This window comes from Aotus nancymaae, unplaced genomic scaffold, assembly GCF_030222135.1.
Source record: "Aotus nancymaae isolate 86718 unplaced genomic scaffold, 86718_ANA_hifiasm-v0.15.2.pri h1tg000079l, whole genome shotgun sequence".
Classification (NCBI taxonomy): Eukaryota; Metazoa; Chordata; class Mammalia; order Primates; family Aotidae; genus Aotus; species Aotus nancymaae.
In genome coordinates, this window is record NW_026988494.1 from 25,416,967 (window position 1) to 25,436,856 (window position 19,890).

Sequence of the window (19,890 nt, forward strand, 5' to 3'; positions counted from 1 at the left end):
TACTTCCATTTTTACACTGAAATTATGGCTTTCAACCATTCTTAACATAATTATTTATTTGTAGTATCTTATAATATGCAGATTCAAAATCAGAATTCCAATGTTACCCCTAACAAACTACAGAATGGGACTTAGAATAATTTTGGTTCTTTATGTTTTCTTACTATATATTTCACTAAAAATGCACAGTCAAAATACTGTTGAAAATACTAAAACTGAAATAATTCTTTTCTATCTGTGATTTATTTAAAAACTAGTTATTACTGTGCACTTTGGTTTGTTTTTTTAGATATATGTTTTAAGTACATAATACATTAATAGGTTTTTGAGGCCAAAATTCTATAACCAAACATATATTCAGAGACGTTTCATCTCCAAATCTACCCCACGCATTTTCCCATTCACCTAAAACTGGGTAGTTTTCCACTTTATGAATGTGCGATCCTTTATCAAGTCCTTAATGCTACATTTTTCCTGGTGTCACAATTGTTGTAGTATACAATTGAATGTTAGTTATTTGATAGCTTTTCCCATAATGTCTTTGGAACAGAGTCTTAGAACTGGAATTGCAGGGTCAAATGATCAGTGACTATGGTACTTTGTTATATGCTGCCAAATTCATCTCTGCAAACGTTACGCCATTCTGACTTTCCGTCAGCAATGTGTTAGACTGCCCATTTCCTACAGCTTGCCAATGAACAAAGCTGAGCATTTTTGGCCATATGTTAAACACTATGTTCATTTCCTCTTCTGTGAACTGTCTGTTGACATTTTCATTTTCCAGAAGCTCTTTTAAAAGATTATAATTATCGTTTCACTTAAATTAACCCCCAAATCATGTTATACCCTAGACTATGTAATTCACCTACAAACTATTTCCATTCTCAAGTTTTGTCACTATGTTGCCCAATAAGGGCAAAAAGATAGGTTTTTACGAAGTGCACCGCCACTGCCAAAAACTGCCATGTCAGCAGTATATGATGCCCACCATTAAATTTCATCCTCATCGCAGCTCTGTGAAGGAAATATTACTATTACCAAAACAATAATTTGAGGAAATTAAATTTTAGAAATATTACATAACACATCTAAGATTACACAGTTAACGACAGAGCCAAGACTCGAACCTATGTTTGTTTCACACTAAATTTTATGATCTTTATACTAGGCATTGCCTTGTGTTGTCTGACATATTATTGTTTTAAACTTCATCTGGTAGCTTCTAACCTTTTTAATTTTTTATATCTTATTTCCCCAACTAAATTATAAGCTCCATGAGATGGCATTTTATATATACAGTTGTTTATCTCTATCAAGTTCAAACTCTCTGTAGAGTATAGCCATATATTTCTCTGTAGATGGATATTAATACTCGGGTTTTTTCGAGACAGCGTCTTGCTCTGTCACCTGGGCTGTAGTGCAATGGTGTGATCATAATTCACTGCAACCTTCAACTTCTGCTGCCCAGTGATCCTCCCACCTTAGCCTCCCTAGCAGCTGGGACTACAGGTATACACAATGATGCCCAGCTAATTTTTTTAACTTTTTGTAGAGACAGGGTCTCACTATGATGCCCAGGTTGGTCTCAAACTCTTGGGCTCAAGCAATCCTTCTTCCTCAGCCTCCCAACATGTTGGGATTACAGGCATGAGTCCCTGTGCCTGGCAATGTTTTTTCTATCAAGCCTATATTATATATGTAGTGTGTGTGTGTGTGTGTGTGTCTGTGTGTGTGTGTGTTTGGCAACAAGAGGTATGCATATATGTGTGTGTGTATATATATAACAGTTGTATAATATTATATATACACACACACATATACATATTCCTTCCTGTCTACATAACTAGGGAATGGTGAATGTGTAGAATGATGAGTAAACCAGATAGTTTTGGAAAAGTAATAATTGCAGCAAGGCTATACAAGGGTGGCCTGATCAGCATTCATTCAGTATAACGAGTGAGTTTTAAAATGTGAGATTAGGCAAATTCTCCAAGAGTAGAAATGGCCATTCAAACTAGACCACAAAGTCAGATAGATCTGACTTTGAAACTTCTGGAAACCTACTAATTTTGGGAATGCATAATAATTCATTTGATAAATTGAGCCAATACATCCTGATTCTAATTTGATATGTTAGAGTAAGTGGTGGGGGGATATCATTGAGAACAGAGCCATCAGAGGAGTGAATGGGAAGAGAAGAAAAGAAGTGTATTGTGTATGTCACCGAGTCTGGGCCATGCTGGAAAAGGTCACAGGCACCATCAAGATACAAGGGCCCAGGGTGGCACAAAAGTGAAAGTCATTTCTGATCTAATAACAACTATAATCATAAGATATATAGATATACATACATAATATCATCTAAATATAAAATCCCTATTCATATGCTTATTTATAGTATTAGGAGAGAGGTGAGAATATAATTGAACTTAATTCCTTGTTTTAGAGGGGTGTGGTGCCCAAAAGATACCATTTTACTCACCTCTGCCAATTAACAAAACATTGGGAGAAATTAAAAGTAAACAGCTAAATTCTATCAAAAATAAAATCATGGTTTTTTGTTTGTTTTGTTTGTTTTGTTTTTGAGATGGAGTCTCGCTCTTGTGTTTTTGCTTCTTTGTTTTGTTTTCTTTTGTTTTGCAATGGAGTCTCACTCTTGTTGCCCAGGCTGGAGTGCAGTGACAAAATCTTGGCTCACTGCAATCTTGCCCCCGGGTTCAAGCGATTCTCCTGCCTCAGCCTCCTGAGTAACTGGGATTACAGGTGCCCGCCACCATGCCTGGCTAATTTTTGTACTTTCAGTAGAGATGGGATTTCGCCATGTTGGCCAGGCTGGTCTCGAACTCCTGACCTCAGGTGATCTGCCCGCCTAGGCCTATCATGTTTTTAAGAGATATATTTAAAAGATAATGACATAAAATATTTAATAGTTATGGACTGCATAAATATCATTTGCACAAGATAAGCTAAAAAAAAAACCCACGAAGGTTATGTTATTAATATCGTAGTTGAGTTTAATGCAAATAATATGAAATAAGCCAAGAAAGCCACTTTAAACTGGTTAAAGGTATAATTCACAATGAACAGATGTCATGAATGTTATGTGCTGGCTCTCTCATCTCCCGCTGCTCTTTCTCTAGCTGCCTCTGCTCCAAGCACACTGGTTTGCTTCTTGTGAACCCACCGTGAGTGCTCCTGCCTCAGGGCCTTTGCCCTTGCTGTTCCTTTAGCATGGGTTGCTCTAGCCTCAAAGAGCTACGGGCTGATTCCTTCACCTCCTCAGATCTTTGTTCAGCTATGGTCTGATAGTGACGTCTTCACTGACCACCCTAAAGTTCCAACTCCCTTCCCCTGACAACAACAACCCATCCTCCTTCCCTGTTTTATTATTCTTTATAATCCTTATCTCCACCTAGCATACAAGTTGTTTTACCTATTTATATTATTTATTGTCTGTCTAACTCCAGTGGAATGAAAAGTCCCAGGGATTATTTATCTATTTTATGACTAGACTAAGAACTAGTAGAGTTCCTAGCACATAATGGGTACTCAATAAAGAGTCTTGCCGGGTAAGGGGACTCATGCCTGTAATCCCAGCACTTTGGGAGGCCGAGACGGGCAGATCATGAGGTCAGGAGATTGAGACCACCCTGGCTAACACAGTGAAACCCTGCCTCTACTAAAAATACAAAAAATTAGCTGGGTGTGGTGGCATGAGCCTGTAGTCCCAGCTACTCAGGAGGCTGAGGCAGGAGAATTGCTTGAACCCAGAAGGCGGATGTTGCAGTGAGCTGAGATCGCGCCACTGTATTCCAGCTTGGATGACAGAGCGAGACTCTGTCTCAAAGAAAAAAAAAATAAGAGTCTTGAATGGTGGAATGAATAAGTTATATTGTATTAGAAATAGAAAGATAAATTTATAAAAAGCAGTAATAAGGAGGAATTTAAAATAGCACAGAAAAAATAGAAACTTAAAAAGATTACAGAGCCTAAGTAACACAATTAAGGTTGACTCAATAGCTATACTATGTATCAAACTTTAAATCATACATGTATATTATTAAACAAACATAGAACATTTACATTAACTCGTCATATATTAGGCCACAAAATAATTTCAATATGTTTTTCAAGGAGAGTTTGTACAGGATATGTTTGTAAAATTATTGTAATAAAAATAGAAATTAATAACCAATGAATAAGTAGAAATAACCTCTCACGAATAATTACTAGATCAAAGAGTACATCAAAACTGCAATTGCCAGTTATTTACAAAATGAAGCCATGAGAACAGGACATATCAAAATGGGGGAATTTCCACCAAAGTTATAGGAAAATTGAATGCCTTGACATTTTTCATTCCTAAACCAATAAGAATGAAAATAAAAGAACTAAACATTCAATTCAGGAAGTTAGAAAGTGAAACCCAAACAAACTTCAATAAAGTGACATGACACTGATAAATTTTAATTTTTTAATATTTAAATACATGTTTTTTAAAATTATTAGATTGATGACTTGAAATAAATACATTTATAAATATGTACAAGTGTTAGTTCTTTGAAAAAGAATATAACATGGAAAAATTTCTGGCTAGTCTACTCAAGAGGAAAAGTAAAAGCAAAAAATTCACAGTTGTATAATGTAGGAAAGGGAAAGTGGATATATCTATATAGAAAAATTAAACATTACAATAAAATACAATACTCAATGCTTGCTGAGAACACTGTGGGCCTCTTGGTGGTGACTGAACAACCCCATGTTTCTCGAAGAATTGGCAAAACCCGAGCTATTTGAAATAACAAGAAGAAATTGTTGTTGATTTTTAACCTGTACATTCTCTTAGAATTTGGTTTCCCCGAAATAAGTTACTTGTTTTGTGATGCTTGTTACTTACTATATCAATTATATTTGAGAAAATGCAGAATAACATGAAAAGCTGAAGCTGTAACTTGTAACTTTGGCTTTGCTGAGATGTAACTTGTAACTTTGGCTCTCCTAAGCTGTTCTGGTATAAACAGGAACTCTGTGAAAGGGACTAACCACACAGCTTGACTGCTATAGAGAGATGACAGCACGTAATGGGCTTCTTATTGCAGAGAGCCTATAAGCGGATGTGTAATGGAGAGGCTTATTACCCAGATTCCTTTCCCAGGAAAGGCATATTGATTAGGGCCCTGGAAAGGGGATGCAACCCTTATGGAGAGCCTATAAATGGATGCATGAGGGACATCTGTCTCTGTGGTGGAGAAAAGGATGTAAAAGTCTTTCTTATCCCACTGCTCCTCCAGGCCCGTCCTCTTGCAGTTTTTGTGGTCAGGCTGGTTGTCCTGTGTCAGATCCTGTTCCTCCTGCAGTTGTGAGCCTAATATGTTCTTGCTGATAATCATAAGTTTATGTTTAACCTCTATTCTTGCTAAGGTGTATGATTTCTATGCTGACACACAGAAAGTTATCTTTACATTGTTCTGCTTTTATAATACCACGCTGTGATTTTTGTGCAGCAGTTTTTGCAAATGTATTCTTTTTGTATAAGTATCACTGAAACTTTGTGTAACCTCGCTCCCCCTCCCCTATTTAAAGAGCATAATAAAAACCTGAGGTTTTCAGGGGAATGTCAGACGTCCATGGAGCAGCATTATGTGGTGTCTCCCCTGGGCCCAGCTCTAAGGAAAACTTTTTCCTTTTCTCTCTTTCTTTTTCAGCGACCACTCTATCACTTTGAGAGATATTAAACCCACATTGATATATTGGGAGCTGGTCTCTCCAAAAAATGCTTTCATTTGTTAACTTTTACTGAAGGCTTTCAATCAGCACCAATTCCTAACCTAAAATCCTAAATGTGTCACTGGGTGCCTGATGCAGGCGCACAGATCCCAGAATGAGAGGGAAGGTGGAACTCAGGAGAAAGCCTGGAGCTTTCTATCAGCAGACACTTGTTTTCTCACTTGGTTTTCAATAGCCCAGTGAAACTGCAGGTGGGATTAAATATACAAGGGATTTATTGAGGGAGAATACCTGTGAAAGGTTGAGAGAAGGTTGTTGAAGGAGTCAAGGAAAGTCATCACATGGAGGGGCAGAGTTGACTCCTGTGGAGAAGAAAGAAAGGGAAGGAAGGGAAGAAGGAAGGAGGAAGGAAAGAAGGAAAGAAGGAAGGAAGGAAGAGAGGGAGGGAGGGAGGGAAAGAGAGAGGGAGGGGGAAAGTAAAGAAGGAAGAAAAAAGGGAGGGTAAAAGAGAGGGAGGGAGGGTGAAGGGAGAAAGGAAGGAAATTGGAGCAGAATGAGCCTTAGACTATAATGCAGCTATAAGATAGTCGGGGCAAGGCTGATGAGAATCCTCAAGGGAAGGAGAGCACCCACCAGAGGAGTCTCAGGCATCTCAGAACCTGGACTACTTTAGAATCCCTGCTTGCTCTATCATGGCCCGGAGCACCTGTAGCAAGCCTGGCCTCAGCTTGGACACTGGTAGGTTCAGAACACAGCAGTTGAGGGTCAAAAAGGAGACTTAAATAATTGTTGAAAAGAGCCATTCTATTCCTACAAGAAAATATTTAATGAGACAAAATTTCAGTCCTCCTCAGTTTGCATTAGCCAATTCCAATAAAATATGCAATACAATTTGGAAACCACCTAGAAAATTGTTTCTAAAGTTTATCTTTTCTTCTGGATTGATAACTTCATGCTTGGCCATGATAAATTTGAGCCAAAATAAAAATTATTTTAAAAGAGTTGTTCTATTTGATTTTAAAGCATAAAAGTATATATATTAAAAAAATGGAACAGGTATGAAGATATAGATTACTGCAACAGAAAAGAAAATCGCAGAACTATAATATATGCACAAGGATGTATTATGTGTTAAAGAAGTTCAGAACATTCAGAATGTTCTGCCTGCTTCCGAATGATCGAGGAGACTCGTGATCTGGTTCTTGGACCTCCATAGCAGCATGGCCCCCAAACGCCAGTCTCCATTCCCACCTCAGAAGAAGAGTGGGAATGTTTAGAAAGAAAGTAGTCTTTCTAAACAGAAGACTACCTCCTGCTCTGGGACCAGAGGAGACATCAGCCTCTGCAGACTTCCCGAAGCAGGGAGAAAAAGAACAGCAAGGAGCAATTGAACACATTGATGAAGTACAAAGTGAAATAGACAGACTTAATGCACAAGCCAGTGAGGAGATTTTGAAAGTAGAACAGAAATATAACAAACTCCACCAGTTTTTCAGAAAATGTCAGAATCAATCACCAAAATCCCAAATTTTGGGGTAAAACATTTGTCAACCATCCACAAGTGTCTGTACTACTTGGGGAGGAGGACCAGAGTTGACGTGACAGAATCTGAAGATATTAAATCAAGTTACAGAATAGATTTTAATTCTGATGAAAATCCTTACTTTGAAAATAAAGTTCTCTCCAAAGAATTCCATCTGAATGACAGTGGTGATCCATCTTGAAAGCTCCCCGAAATCAAATGGAAATCTGGAAAGGATCTGACAAAATGTTCAAGTCAAATGCAGAATAAAGCCAGCAGGAAAAGGCAGCATGAGGAACCAGAGAGCTTCTTTACCTGGTTTACTGAGCATTCTGATGCAGGTGCTGATGAGTTAGGAGAGGTCATCAAAGGTGATAGTTGGCCAAACTCATTACAGTACTACTTGGTTCCCACATGGATGACGAAGAAGGAGGAGGAGAAGAAGAAGAAGAAGAAAATGATGATGAGGAGGAGGAGGAGGAAGGATTAGAAGATTGATGAAGAAGGGGATGAGAATGAAGGTGAAGAGGAAGGAGAGGAGGATGAAGGAGAAGATGACTAATAGAACACTGATGGGTTCCAGTCTTCCTTTTTTTAAATTTTCTCCAGTCCCTGGGAGCAAGTTGCAGTCTTTTTTTTTTTTTTAACCCCCCTCTAGTGCTCAGTTTCCCTGTTCTTGAGGTCTCTTTTCACTACACCATGGTTCTCAACTTATTTGGGGGGAAATACCTTGAGCAGAATACAATGGGAAAAGAGTCTTTACCCCTTTCTGCTCAAAATTCATTTTTATCCTTTCCTGTCTGAACAAAAACTGTATGGAATCAAGAGCACTGAGTTCTGTGGGAAAAAAGAAGAAGTGCATAGAATTCTAGATTTTTTTCTCCTTTCCCTGTATATTGGGCTCAGAGAGTATACTGTGTCTCTGTGTGAATACGGACAGTTAGCATTTACCAACATATGTCTGTCTGCTTTCTTTTGTTTAAAAAAAAAAAAAGAAAAAAAGAACTTTAAAAAATGGGGTTATAGAAGATCAGCAAAGGCTGGGTTTGAGATGTTTGGGTGGGTTAAGTGGCCATTTGACAACATGGCTGCTTCTTTGGCATGTTTAATTGTGGTATTTGACAGATATCCTTGCAGTTTAAGATGACACTTTTAAAATAAATTCTCTCCTAATGATGACTTGAGCCCTACCACTCAGTGGGAGAATCAGCAGAACCTGTAGAATCTTATTTGGAATTGCCATTCTCGATTGTAATTTTGTTCCTGTTTATTTTTAAATTTTCTTTTTGTTTCACTGGAAAGGAAAGATGATGCTCAGTTTTAAACGTTAAAAGTGTACAAGTTGCTTTGTGACAATAAAACTAAATGTGTATACACACAAACACAAAGTTCAGAACATTAAATGCGGAAAAAAGATGGATTATGCAAAAATAGTGTCAAATAACTGGTTTGTAATAATCTAAATTAGAATCTTACCTCAATCCATACATCTAAATGATTTCCAGATGGAGTAGTTAAACGTAGGGAAGGAAATAAAATCCAAGAGTATCAGAAGAAACAACAGATAAACATTTATATAACTGTGTAGTCAGGGAAAACTTTCTAAACAAAAGCAGAGGTCTTAAAGGAAAAATACTAGATTTAACTAAATAAAATTTAACTAAATAAATCAGTGTAACAGAAAACAACAAAACAAAAATAAATAAATATGACTAATTGGGAGAAATATGTCCCAAACTAATTTGAAAGTTAAATATCATCCTGATATGAAGAGCAAGTGTAAATTAATAAGAAAAAGGTAAACATTCCAATAGAACAAATAAGTAAGGGATGTTAGCAGATAATTCACAAAGTAAGAAATACAGAGCCAAAAAGTTATATTTAATGTGTTTAAACTTACTAATAAATGCTTTCATAAATGCCTAAAAGGCCGTGTATCTCTGCGAATAAATTTATGTGTTGAAGAAATGGCCCTGGTTCCCAGTTTAGGCATTGCATGGGGTAAATTCTGTCAACCCTTGTATGTCTTTTAAAAAATATTTCTCGGCCAGGTGCAGTGGCTCATGCCTGTAATCTCAACACTTTAGGAGGCCAAGGCAGGTGGATCAGTTGAAGTCAGGAATTTGAGACCAGCCTGGCCAACATAGGGAAACCTCCATCTAACAGTACAAGAATTATCCAGGGATTGTGGTGTATGCTTCTAGTCCCAGTTACTGAGGAGGCTGAGGCAGGAGGACCGCATGAACCCAGGAGGCAGAAGTTGCAGTGAGCCAAGATCATTCCACTGCACTCCACTCCAGCCTGGGCAATAGAGAGAGAGACTGTCTCAAAAAAAAAAAATTATCTTACCGTTGTACTCAGGGTAAGCAGACTCCAAGTAGCACTGAGTTTGGGATTGTGTCATTGTTTTGAAGCAAATGAAGGAATAAGCTACTTATAAAAAGAAAGGCCTTTTCTTCCCCAGGGACCAAAGGAACCAGAAGTTCCCCAGTCTTGGACTGGAAAGTAAAAGCGAACTTGAACATGTAACAGATGGACACGTGGTTCATTCAATTGCCATTCCCTGCAAGTGCAGCAACATGAGCTGGGCACCATGTTACTAAACGAGATCTGGTTCCCATAACCCATCTAATTAGGAAATGAAATTAAAATAGGCCTAAAATTCACAAAGAAATATTAAGGTAACTCGCAACTGAATACTATCAATCTGCATACATGAAACTGCTTTATAAACTTTATCCTCAAATTCTTTCAAACTGCAGTAAATTTGTTTGTGAACTTGAGACAGCTAACTGAAAAAGATCTCAGATATAGTCTGCCTGATTTATAATGGGGATTATTAGCATAAAAGCCAAAATATATGTCTATAAGATAGTGTATTGTAAAACTAAGAATTAATGACTTTGAAAAAAAAATGTATCATTATGCAGCCCTCCCTCCAGTCAAATAATCTATTGGAATAGTTGAATGTGGGGATCATTGATTCTTATTTAGGCTGCTAATTAAAGTCATTACACTGATCTACTAGGTTTGAAAATGAATAATGAGTTGATTACCAATGAAATCTAGGACAAATATTAATTTGTAACTAAAATATCCTCAGTAGAAGTTGATTGTCCACTTTTGGATTAAATAACTTGGAGGCTTGATCAAAAGGAATCTGAATTTAGCATCAACTCAAGAGCTTAAAAAATGTGGATAGATAAGCACCAAGGAAAAAGTCAGCCCGTGTTATAGGAGAAAGACAAGATGGTAGCTGAGCCAATGGATCCTAAGGAATTGGACAAGAGAAGTGAACTCAGAAAAACAGGCGAATGCAAACCTTAGTCACCTAACAAAAAATGGCCATTGAGTATGAACAACGAGGTAAAATTGTGAAAGTTTCTATTTTACAGTGATGTAAGCCTCCACCTATGCCACTAGGAACACTGCCAGCCAAAACACCTTTGCTAGATTTATATAGTGTGTGAGCCTAAAATACCAATGCTTATGTGTGCTGGAAATAAAAAAATATAAAGCAGAGAAGGATAAGTAGGAGGATTTGTCAGTTCCAGATTCACAAGTGGAGCTTGGAAAGAGTATAAATTTAAAAGTGAAGATGTTTAAATCCCACTCTAGATGTTGGTGTCTTTCCCTGTTATTTTCTCCCCACCCTGCACCCTAGAATTCAATTGTTTTTTTTGTTGCTGTGACATTGGGGAAAAGGCAAACAATGGGAAAAGCAGGTAAATGGAGAAGTAATATTTATTGAGCACCTGGCTGCATATCAGGCACTTTGCTGTTTTATTTCATACATTATTACACCTGGTTCTCAAAGTAGCCCATTCGGTGACTTTTATCATCCCCATATCAGAAATGAGAAAATGAAGACTCAGACGTATCTTCCCTCATCTCGTGCAACTTGTAAGTTGTAGGAAAACATTTTTGAGCCTAGATCTGTTTAAATCCAAAATCAAGCAGAGGCTTCCATATTTGAAGATGCTCCTCAATGGAAATAGCATCATGTTACCCAGAGGAAAGGAGTCAGATGCCTTCCGTTTAGTGCCCTGTCACAGGCTTTGATAAGGAGCATCCCCCTCGGGTGCCATACTGTTGTTCTTCTTTGTCCAGCAGGAGGAGGTTCAGACCTAAGTGACACTTTCCCAAAAAGATGCAGCAGACATGGTGACAGGCACACAGTAAGCCTTTAGTGAGGATGACTCCCTGGGGAGACAAGGCATATATGAGCAAATACTCAGTGTTCTTGTATTTTCGTGGAATTTTTATGGGTTACATTTTATCATCAATCATAGATTGATTATTCTTAGGAAGAAATGTGTTTTTCTGATAAATGGCTAGCAACATATTGATCTAAAAACATCAGGGAAAATGTGATGAAATAGAAAATTAATGGAGAGTAGAAAAGTGAGTGTTTCAATCTTTTAAGAATATGGTAATAACCCCGTGCTATGGTATGAATGACTTATTACTAATGTTGTTAGTCGTGTTTTGGATGCTGAATTCATTTGTCCACTAAAATCTATCATTAAAGGTCATTTATAGGAATAATTGCAATCAGTGGTATTCACGAATAGATAATTCAATTGGAAAATATTTATTAGATGCCCCAAAACAACAATTAATGTTTATTGAGCCTCCATTATGCAGTAAGCTTTTGCTAGGTTAGTGCCAAATTAAAAGAACTCGGGCAGGCATGGTGGCTTATGGCCGGGCACCGTGGCTCACGCCTATAATCCCAGCACTTTGGGAGGCCAAGGCAGGCAGACCACCTGAGAGCAGGCATTCAAGACCAGCCTGGCCAACATGGCGAAATCCTCGTCTCTACTAAAAATACAAAAATCACCTGGGCATGGTGGCAGGGGCCTGTAATCTCAGCTACTCGGGAGGCTGGGGCAGGAGAATTGCTTGAATCCAGGAGGTGGAGGTTGCAGTGAGCCGAGATCACACCACTCCACTCCAGCCTGGGTGACAGAGCGAGACTCTGTCTCAAAAAAAAAAGAAAGAAAAAGAAAAGAACTCAACACCTTGTTGGGGAAACCTACATGAACATATTAAATTACAATTGAATCCATATTTAATGTAATATTTATTAACCTTAGTAAAGGAAGAAAATGAAGATAGATTCCCTATGTGTTAGCGACTATTCCATTGGAAGGGTTCAATTGTCCTGTGAATTTTGGAAATCACAGGACTTCTAGTATATTTTAATATGCCGCTGTACATGATGAATCTCCAAGAGCATTAACAGGCAATCTTTCCCACACTTGTTGGACCAATGGAATCTTTCTTCGTGGAGCATTTTTATGAAAACCACATTGAGAAACGCTGATGATGGAGATAAAACATATACAGAAAATGGCAAAAATCCACTGTGGAATAAGATAAGCATGTTAAAAGAAGTACTTTCTGTCACTCTCAACACTCCAGTTACAGCTCATAAATCATGGAAGAACATACAAAGAATAGCGACCGCTGCAGTTTGCACAGTCTTGGCGAATTTTCATGACCTTGCTATGCCAACCATTATTATCAAAGGATATAATCTGATAGCTCACAGGCATTGGCTCTTCCAAAGCCATAAACATCCCAACACCCTCTCATCACCATAGCAACTCTATCCCAATTACCAGTGGTAACAGCCTCTCCTGTGAAACTATACATTTTTGCAGAACTATTGCCTGAGCTCCCAGAAAGAAAACAGCCAGAGCACCACCTGGTGGGCATAACTCTCTCCTGCAAGCTCCCAGACCTCCCTGAGGGGCAATGCCAGGCACTCAGAATACTAAGGCTTCCTTGCTGCACAAATCCTCCCCATTCTCAGAAACAGCGTGAGTACACAGAATTTGCACAGAAATAAACGTCCATCCTTATCTCAAAGGAAAACAATTCCCAAGCCTGGTGGCAAATTCTCAATACATAATAGAATGCCAAGACGGAAAAATAGGAAGGAGAAAGTAGAAATAGAAGCATAAATTGGTCTTTAGGAAATGGATTTGAGGGAGAGGGGACGGAGAGCATCAGGATAAATAGCTAATGCATTTGGGGCTTCATACCTAGGTGATGGGTTAAAAGGTGCAGCAAGTCACCATGGCACACGTTAATCTATGTAACAAATCTGCACATCCTGTACATGCATCCAAGAACTTAAGATAAAATTGAATTAAATTTAAAAAACAGAAATGCATTTGATCTGGAAAATAAATACCCGTCCACTGAGAGCATCTTTAATCTGTCTTTAATGGGCTCCACTTTATCTACCTTAGTACTCAATGAATAATGAGTAAATAAAGCAGATAAATACATCCTTAAAAATGAATGTTTCGCTCCATGCCATAAGGGATAAAAGTTGATCAATATAAACATAAAAAATAGTTTAAGATAGCCAATTATGAAACAGCAGTCTAGTGAAAACCTTGAAGTCAAAGTACTCTGGGCCCTCCTAGTTATGTGACCCCACAAAATCCCTCTAATATTTAAATTCATTTGATTTGATAGATGAGTTTCTATCATCCATACCAAAAGAATACTTATTAATACATCATACATTCTGTTTATGTCTTGTTCATTTTAAATGTTTTCATTTGCCTTTTTTCCTCTGCATTCTGGGAGAATTTTCCACCTTGACTTTAATACTTTATTCATGGTGAGTTTATTTATTTACTTACTTACTTATAAAAATATAAATCTATATATAACCAACTCTAATGCATGTCTCAATTCTGGTACACATTTTATTTTCCTGAAATACTTCCCAACAACATAGGGATCTCTTTATATTTTTTTCTTTCTCTTCTCAGCCCATTTCACATAAGTTTATTTTGTAATCTTTTATCATTAATTTGGTCCATAGCTTCTGGAATTTTATTCAGACAAAGCAGATGCTATTTTAAATGTATTTCGCTTTTCTATGCTAATAAATATTTCTCAAAGCAATACCAAGTATTCCTATGCAACTGAGTACTACGAAAGCCTTGTTTTGTGCTTTTGTCTCTTTTCAGTCTCAGGTCGCATTTTCCCTGTTGACACGTCCCTCAACAAGGGCAATTCTGCATGACCCTGGCATCAGTGAGTCTCTTTGGGCCCATTTTGTGTCTCTCTAGTTTCTGTGGAGTTCTTATCACAGAACATAAGCTAAAGGACTGGCTGGTAATCATCTATCTTCCCATTCAGTGACACAGCAGCTGAGGTGACTGAAAAGAAAAATCCCTGGGGAGCCCCAGGAGGCAAAATCTACCCCTGTGCAGTCTCTTCTGCATATTTTACTGAAGTTTTCCCTATCACATCTTGTCTTTGGTTTGACCTCACTACAAGGTTCCCAGGCGGCTGTGCCTGACTTTTTTCCTGGCTTTGTTTCTGGAACCACTGTTCTCCTAGGGCAGTGGAGGGAGAGCCCCTAGGGCCACTTTGGCTTTCTACCTGAAACAGCCCTTCAGAACGCTGACCTCCAGCTCCTCCCATCACTTTCAGATAAAGTTGCTCCTCACTGGCAGGAGGAATTTCAAGGAGCATGTGTTTCCTTGTGTTCCTGAACCTACCATCACCTTTCTCTCCTGACTCTTCAAGTTAGGGTGTGTGGTATGCAGAGCCCTAAAGATGCCCCTCAAGATTCCCATGCCATGGGAATGGGGTTCTTCAACCAACACCAGTCTAACTGCTGCTGTGAAGACATTTTGCAGGTGTCATTGAACTCCCAAGTCAGTTGACCTGAAGCTATCCCATGTCCTTAGAGTGGCCCCACAGAGATTATCCAGGTGGAACGGATTTAAGGACATGAGCCTTTTAAAGCAGAAGGGAGAATCAATCAGAGGATTTGAAGCATAAGGATTAGATGGGTCCTTGCTGGCTTGGAAATGCAGAGCCCACATGAGCAGGAATGTTAGTGACCTCCAGCTGCACAGAGCAGGTCCCAGCTGCAGCCTGTAAGGAACTGAGGACCTCAGATCTATACCCAGGAGAAACTGGCATCTGCCAACCTGAATGAGTTTGGAACTGGACTGTTCCCATAACCTCCAGATAGGGGTCTAGCCTAGCCAACCCCTTGGTTTCCATGTCATGAGACCCTGAGAGACCCAGCAGAGCCTATGCCAGAATCCTTACCCACAGAACCACAAGCTGATAAATGGGTAGAGCTTTAAGCTGCTGAGTTCCAGCAGCAAAAGAAAATGAATACAGGCTATATCTGTGGGGTTCTTCTAGAATCCCCTCTTCTCTCTTGAGTTGAGGTTGTGCAACTTTTCTTGGGAAGGGAGCTTCAAGTCAACCCTCAGTGCCTGCCTTCAATCTGGTCCTGTCAGCACAAGATATAGCAAAAATGCATTGAGATAGTATTTCCACGTTACAGAAGAGTAAAGCTCAGAGATTTTAATTTGCACAATATCACACCGTTGCACATTTTTAGAGCTAAGATATAATGCATGTCCAAAACCCATCTTTTTTCAGCAATACTAAGTTTTGTTGATACGGTTTTGCCCATGTCAGAAATGTCAAATACACGGGAAGTGTTTCACCACTTCCTTCTCCCGCTTTCTAGCTTAGGGTACTCACGTCAGACAGCCCCCATCAGTCACAGGGCTCTTTTGCACTGAGTCCAGATGAGGTCTCAGAATTCTTCCCCAAACTTCAGTCACTGGAGCTTCCCAAAGCCTCTGGTTAGCTCCCAGTGATTGAAGTCGGCATAAGAAATAAAAATATTTTGCCATCTCCAAACCAATCCATGTCAGATAAAAATACACCACCTATTTTTTTCTACTCATCTCTTCCTTTCCTTCCCCAGTTCACTAAACACCTCTTTGATCTTCTCTTTTAACCATTTACCCAAACCTTTGACCTGGAATGCCACAAATCTTAAAGACCTCCTTTCTAGTGATTACTGCCCTCTGGACACAAAGCAAAGTCCTTTGTCGGTTTAAGCTCCGCTTCCAATAACAAGGGGTGAGCAGGTGTGTTAGAACAGATGTGACACATCAGACCCCCATTGGAGCCTGGCCTTTTTGGAGGAAGCCTTTCCTACCCTCCCAGACTAGGTCGGGTCTCCCAGGTGCACATCCTCCTAGCGCCACGTCCTTCCCTACAGAGAATGTATTACTTTTATTCCAGCCTAATTTTGCAGGTATTTTGTCTGTCTTGCCGCCAGTCTCTTTGCTCCATGAACAAAGGTCACAACTATATTTACTCAGCATTGGCTCTCAGCACCTAGCACAATGTCTAGAACAGGCACTCAAAATATTGTTTGGTTGCCCTTTATTCTGAGATACTCTCCCCACCCCCCATGCAATTTTTCCCTGGTAAGCTCCTGGCAGTTAGTGATATCATTTGCATAAGCACAGAAGGATCTAAGTTTTGCTGGACATCTTTGGCTTTTCATCAATACGTCATCAGGCAGACACCTGAATTATTAGAGGTTACATGCCAGCAATTATGGGAGGGGGAGCAGTGGAAGAGCAAGTTGCAGAGGCTGCTCCTGAGTGGCTCTGTTGAAGAGAGGAGGATGTCGGAGCCTACAGTTACCAGACATCGAGCTCCTTCCATCCTTTTGATCCACCATGTCCAAGGTATTTCCTCATGGTTTAAGTCGCCTGCTTTGCTCTTTACAGGTGCAGTCTGGGCAATCTGAAATCACTTTTGAATTAAGAGATCTGAACTGAAATGTTGCCCTTGCCTCTGTGTGATCTGTATGATCTTGGAAGAGTCACGTTCTCTCTCTAGGCATAAATGTCCTTGTCTGCCAAATGAAGGGCATGGACTAATGGTCTCTAAGGGATTGTCCAGCCCAAAGGTCTGTGATCAAATGAAGGAAACCTTAAGTCAATAGATTTGTCAAGAACACAACAGGATATAATGCCACTATAGTTTTGATTGAAGAATGATGAACATTCTGGGCTACCCATTTAATCAGCAATATCTAGAATAATAACTGCTTCAGAATGCCAATTAGCAGGGATCGGTTCAGTCATAGTCTAGTCTTGAATATGACACCTGGAAGCTTTCTGGGTCGGGGAGATATTATATTGGCTTCCTATCCAATAGCTGTTCCGTGCATCTTCCTTACCGACAGCCTAACCCCCTACTTCCTTCTCAATACAGAGACTAAAAGTGTCAACATTCCCTCTACCAGAATTCTTCCCCAAACAAGGTCCCAGAGCCTACGGTTAGCTCCAGTGATTGAAGCTGGCATAAGAAATGAGAGGATCTTGCCATCTCCAGCCTAATCCATGTCAGATAAAAATCCACCACCTGTTTTTCTCTACCCATCTCCTCCTTCTCTTCCCCAACCCGCTAAACAGCTCTTTGGTCTTCTCTTTTAGCCACCTACCAAACCTTTGACCTGGAATGCCACAAATCTAAGAGAACTTCTCTCCAGGGACTATAGCCCTTTGGAGACATTGCAAAACCTTTTGCTGGTTTAAGCTTTGCCTGTGCCATGTGTTGTAATCAGCACAGAATGCCGAGGGGTGAGCAGCAGTGTTAGAATAGATGTGACACATCAGCCCACCACTGCAGCCTGGCCTTTTTGGAGGAAGTCTTCCCTATCCTCCACCAGCCTGGCAACAGGAACATAGAACATGACCACATGAGGCCAAAAGATGTGAAAAGAAGTCTATAGATCTGGGTTTCCTTCCCAAAGAATAAGAGGTGGGCAGGAGAGACTCCATCCTGCTTGTGGATGCAGTTGTGTGAGGATATAATTGTTGAAACAACAACAGCAGCCTCTTTAGGATCATGAGGTAACCAACCCAAATGGAAGCCAATGTGGTCAAGAAGGCAGAACAGAATTTTTTTTAATGCAGATTTTTAATGATCTTATTAAGCTCTTCACACCACGTTTGGAACTACTTTCCTCAGAATGAGAAAAACAAATCACCTGTGAATTTTGTATCTGAGATGCTTGTAGCCCACCTTTCTAGCTTAGGGTACATTTGCTCCAGCTAGTTTACCTCTTGCTATCAAAATACATAGGGTCTTTGTTGGTTGTTTGGATTTCCTCTCAGTGTTGCGCAGAACAACAAAATCTGGGGGTCTATTAAAGTAAATATGCTTTAAAATTAGTGGTTGCACAGTGCTCTTATTTAACACACCCATTCAGGAAACATATAATTATGAGTATGGACTTTGACCACATTGCCCAAATTTAAAACTGGCAGCCACCACTTACTACTTCTGGGATCAAAGGAAAGTTACTAAACATTCTACCTTAGTTTCCTTATCTGTAAAGTGAGGCTATTACCAGTGTTTGCCTGAAGAGCTGTTCGGAGGCTTTCATGAGTTAACCTGTAATGTGCTTAGGACAGTGCCTAGAGCTGCCATACCCTTCATTTGGCAGAAAACATTTCTCTCAAAATTTCCTGAGTCCCTAGGGCAGAGTAGCTGTTCCTTAAAACTAGCAATTACAGCCAGCCCTCCGCATCCACAGATTCTGTATCCATGAATTCAATGGTGAATCAAAAATATATACTCTAAAAAGGATGATTGCATCTATATGGAATGTGTACAGATTTTTCTCTTGTCATTATTCCCTAAACAACACAGTCTCACAACTACTTACATAGCGTTTACATGGTATTAGGTATCATACATAATCTAGAAATGATTTAAAGTATATTGGAGAATGTGCATAGTTTTGTTTTTGTTTTTTTTTTTTTTTTTTTTTTTGAGAAGGAGTCTCTGTCCCCCAGGCTGGAATGCAATGGCAACATCTTAGCTCACTGCAACCTCTGCCTCCTGGGTTCAAGTGATTCTCCTGCCTCACCCTCCCAAGTAGCTGGGATTACAGGTGCATGCCACCAGACCTGGCTCATTTTTAATAGAGATGGGGTTTCGCCATGTTGGCCAGGCTGGTCTTGAACTCCTGACCTCAAGTAATCTGCTTGTCCCGGCCTCCCAAAGTGCTGGGATTATAGGTGTGAGCCACTGCACCTGGCCTTGCACAGTTTACATGCAAATGCTGTGCCATTTTCTATCAGGGACTTGAGCATCCTTGGGTTTTGGTATCCTCAGGGATGCTGGAACCAATCCCCCATGGATACTGAGGGATGCCTGTTCTTCTTACTTTAGGCTATATAACTTCTGTGAATTACCTAAAATTCCCTGAGTCCTGGGTTGCTCATCTATAAAATGAGAACTATCATACTGCACTCATATTTCTTGTGAGAGTTCATGCTGATACCCAGTATTGTGCCTTAATACAGTAACTAACTTAGTATAAAAATGCTACTCCATCCTCACTGAAGTCAGAATTTTTTTGTTAATATATCAACAGAGAGCAAAATATTTTGGAGAATTGTTGTGAGCAAAAGTCCTGGTGCTGCTAAATGAGTTATGGAATGATTTGTTTCCATTGTGTTACATTTTAAGGCAATGGAATCTGTGATTCAAAGAAATTGGTGGGCAAAGAAAATATCCTCTAATCTGTCTTTTCTGCAAATGGGGATTTTCATATATCAGATTTGCCTGAAGAAATAATTGCTTATACTGGATATATGCTTGTAACCAGGGAGCAAGAAACATTTCTCTCAAGCATCCAGTTGCAGCATTCATAGAATTCAGAGTTTGGGGCTCGCTCCCAACTAGACTGCATGTATGCTTCTTGTTTCTAGACGGGGACCTGAGTTTTAATTTTGTATCTTCCCTTCAATGAGCAGGGA

The 19,890-nt window shown here is 39.4% G+C and overlaps 1 long non-coding RNA gene and 1 pseudogene across 2 annotated transcripts in view; both read left to right on the plus strand.

Annotated features, from left to right (window-relative positions):
* The window catches only part of LOC105705341 (uncharacterized), a 171,264-nt gene that overhangs the window by 58,484 nt on the left and 92,890 nt on the right, over positions 1–19,890 (plus strand). The gene's annotated exons all lie outside the window — the stretch shown is intronic.
* Positions 6,997–9,190, plus strand: LOC105705340 (protein SET-like; annotated as a pseudogene).